This window comes from Pygoscelis adeliae, unplaced genomic scaffold (assembly GCF_000699105.1).
Source record: "Pygoscelis adeliae isolate BGI_AS28 unplaced genomic scaffold, ASM69910v1 Scaffold360, whole genome shotgun sequence".
Taxonomy (NCBI): Eukaryota; Metazoa; Chordata; class Aves; order Sphenisciformes; family Spheniscidae; genus Pygoscelis; species Pygoscelis adeliae.
This window is the reverse complement of record NW_008823961.1, coordinates 104,663-108,462: the sequence shown is the minus strand read 5'-3', so window position 1 is coordinate 108,462 and position 3,800 is coordinate 104,663. Positions and strand designations below refer to the sequence as shown.

The 3,800-nt window shown below is 37.7% G+C and overlaps 1 protein-coding gene across 1 annotated transcript in view; it reads left to right on the top strand.

The window, feature by feature from the left end:
* LOC103916235 (glutamic acid-rich protein-like) overlaps positions 1-3,800 on the top strand; it is a 74,769-nt gene that overhangs the window by 45,134 nt on the left and 25,835 nt on the right. The gene's annotated exons all lie outside the window — the stretch shown is intronic.

The window sequence follows — 3,800 nt, the reverse complement described above, 5'->3', positions numbered from 1 at the left end:
AAAGAGTGTGAGTGTTCAAGAGGACAAGTACTTAGGATTTTGGTGCTTGCTACTCCAAGAGCAGTGGTTACTACCTCCACACCACATTTTGCCCCCATGGCAGCAAGCCCACCATATTTAGATCATCAGGAACTTTGACCAGGTTTCCATTTTAGCTCTGGCCATTCCCCTTCCCATAACCAGGGCAACCATGACAGAGCCACACTGTAGTCCAACATGCTTGACTCAGAAAAATTTGGTTTTGCTTGCACTGCAGACAAATTTTGAGCAGCCTTTCAACTCATTATCTTTCTTCCACTTTTGCTGTCATATCTTAACACTGCTAGGTGCAATGACTTCTTATGCTGGCACATGTATGCAGGGACAATAGACTGCCAGGTGCTGCAGCCTTTGAAATAGGTCTCCCTTTCCCTAAAAAAACCATGATTTTATGAAGAATCTGATTGACTGAATATCTCCTGAAAGCATCAAAATAGAAATAGTGCTTCCCTTCTATGTTTTGAAGTTTTAGCTCTGGGCAGTTTAAGCATTTGAACCAAGCCAGATGTCAAATACTCTCAAGGGGAAATAACCACAATGTTACCTTTGGATCCAAATTTTGTCCCATAAAAAGGGAATTAAATCTGGACTGCAAATATGAAATATGCAGTACAGATGCAAATGTTGTTCTAATTCTCAGACGTATTTTAAAAGTGTGTTAATGATTTGATTGTGTTGTTCTAATAAGAACAATTCTGGGTTTGTGTGCAGTTGCAGAGCATGGTTTACTCAGTTCTAACACTTCCTAGACTAATCCAGTCATTTCTGCTCATAGAAGATTATGGAAATTCTGAGATTTATTAAAATGTGCCTTGAGCAACATACATAGATGTGGCCTAGGAGGAAGGTATTAAATGAGAAGTCATCTTACCAGAGCAAAGGAGTTAATTTTTGGAAAAATACAAAGTCAAGCAACTAAGAAAACTTTTATATATAGAACACAGTTAATTTAGAGGTAGCTTAAGGAATAATGTGTCTGCACTACATCTGAAATTTTTTCATTAGGTATAGCTAGAATATCAACACCAATTTCTTAAATTACAACATTTGTTTTCTTTTTTTAAATAACCCTTCCTTCCTACATAGTTGAAGACCTCTTTTTGTATAGCTTCATAAACCAAGCCTGAAAAAAATGTAAATAAAATTAACCAATTAATTTCATGCAAGATTTTTCCTCAACAAATCTAATTTTAGGGTACCTACATCCTTTGGATACATCTGTGAAATTAAGTGAAAGCTTACACTTGAAATGAGGAGTAGAATCACAGAATCAGAGCATCAGGTACCTCTGTATGGTTGGAAGGTACCTCTGTATATTGTCTAGTCCAACCCTCTTATTCAAAACTCAGTTGGCTAGAGCAAGTTACCCAGGACCAAATACATAATCACATTGTTAGGTAACTTAACTGTTTAGATGTAGTTACTTGAAAGTCTTTGTTGACAACAGATCAGAATTAACAGCTAAAAAGTATGAACTTTTCTAAAAAGTTAAATTCTGAACTTAAAACATGGATGCTGTCATGAATGGGTGATTTAGATTGCTTAAAGAACCACTGTCAAAGGTATTAGCAAAAGTGGTTTTAATATGATGTTGTTGTAAAAGTGCAATTTAACAAAGTTCGACGGCAAGGTTCACTCTATTACTGCGCGGCACAATCATTTGAACAGTGATTCAAAACTATCAAGGCACAAATCAAAGTTACCAAGACAAAATCAAAGTTACCAAGACAAAATTAAAGTTACCATACTACAAGGTTATGCACTATATCAGTCGCTTACCAAAGATCTGCCATTGGTAAAAGGCCTCTCTGCCTTGAGGAGCAACCTTGAGAGGTGTCCCAGCTCAAAGGGAGATCACCGCCATGCAGCCACGCTGCCTAGCAGGGAGAGCTCAAAGAAGGCTCACTTAGGCTGTCATATTTATGGAACAAAGTGGTTGGCTCGTAGTCAAATTACATGTGATGGGAAGGATATGCATGGGACTCCTTGTACCCACAACTTTCTTTGTTCGTTGATAAATGAGTCTTAGAAAAGCCACCCGCTATTCATGTGTTAATCGCATGATCGGTGTTCCAAGCTCATATGCATCAATGCTCACTGTGTCACTCTGCTCCTTTGTGGGTTTTCAGAGAACAGATTGGAACTAGAGGAGTTCTTGGCCCAGCTACAGCTCAGGCCTTTACCTCCTTTAAAGCCCATACCAAACTACCGCTAGTTTGGTTATGGGGACGAGTGCATCTGTCACAGATGCTAAAACCAGGAATTTGTAAGAATTTTAATAGTCACTACAATTCTTAAACAGAATACATTTAATGAATGTTCAGGAACTATTAACTAGAAAGCATAAAGTAATTGGTCAAGATTCCTTCCATTTTAAAATTTGGCTTCCATATTAAAATGAGCTTCTAATGTGACCATGCTTTTGTTTTGCCAGGTCCATGGGGCAAGTTTCAAGCTGCAAGCAGGAGAGAATTCGTACTTATTTTCACAGTCAGGTTTCTATTCTCGCACTCATAGATTTGGTGACAATTAAGCCATCAAGCAATTCTCACCACAGAATCCAAAGGCTGAATTAATCCATTAATCCATAAGATATTCTTCTTCTTTAATAGGATCACGTGCATACACATTTTATATGTCAAAAAACAGACTGTGTTGTATTTCATCCTGTGTATATCCGGATTATGGCAATAGCAGGAGCTCTCTACTTGTGAACAGAGCTGCCTGTAAGCACTCCCCATGCACTATTGAAAGTGCAAGCATTAATTACAGCACCTGTTTAATACAGATGTGTGTTCTCTAGGGAGGAACAGGAAGACAATGTTTTTCATTTTAAAGACTGGAAATTTTGAGCAATAAACAATAAATGCAACATATCTGGCCAAATCCTTCAATAGGAGAGGAAAGGTAATTTAGATAGGACATACATTTGGATTCAAATAGAAGGTGCTACTCAGGAAAAGAGGATTCCTCCCATGCCAATTCAATTTCTGTACTAATCTTAAGTAGTAATGATCATCTAAGATGAGGATATACAGACAATCTTCCATTCTTCAGTGAAAATTTAGGTAGAGTCTAAATAAGAAGGGCTAAAAATAGTCTTATTTTGAATGTGTCATATGTCTTGATACAGACAGGTGACTTCATATACTGCTCAAAGGAGGCTAATCAGATTTCCACCACAGCACAAAAGTTAAATCAGGTTGGAGCCGCTACAGACTCTAACCATATCCTGGAACATCCATGTTTAGTGTAAATTCAGTTCTCACCTACAGCAAAGTAACCACTTTATGGTGTCACAGTTCTACTGGGAAAAGGAAAAAGTGAAAAAGGACTGCAAGTGCAGTCATATGAAATCGTGCCACCTAGGAATAAACATAATGGAAGCCTCTAGAGATGTAGCTGAAAGTATATGGTTTTTTACTGTGAGAAAGGGAATTCAATGTTTTCTTCTACAGTCTGCTCCTCACATAACCTAGAATAAGTCACCTTGTTCTGAGGGTCTGGGCCAAATTATCAGAATGTGATTTGGTCTTTTGCATAGTCTTCTTTGCTGGTCATCTCCTATAAAATACTCAACACAAAGGGAAAACACTTTTGCCTCCAGTTAGTATTTTCTTTCACTAGTTCCCCCAACACAATTTCACCTTCTGTTTTGCAAGGAGCTTCATTTTGTATTTAAAGAAAAAGAGGGAGCCACGGAATACATATTTGCATGGCATTGCTTTGCTTCCAGTAGTAAAAACAATAATTATAATTCA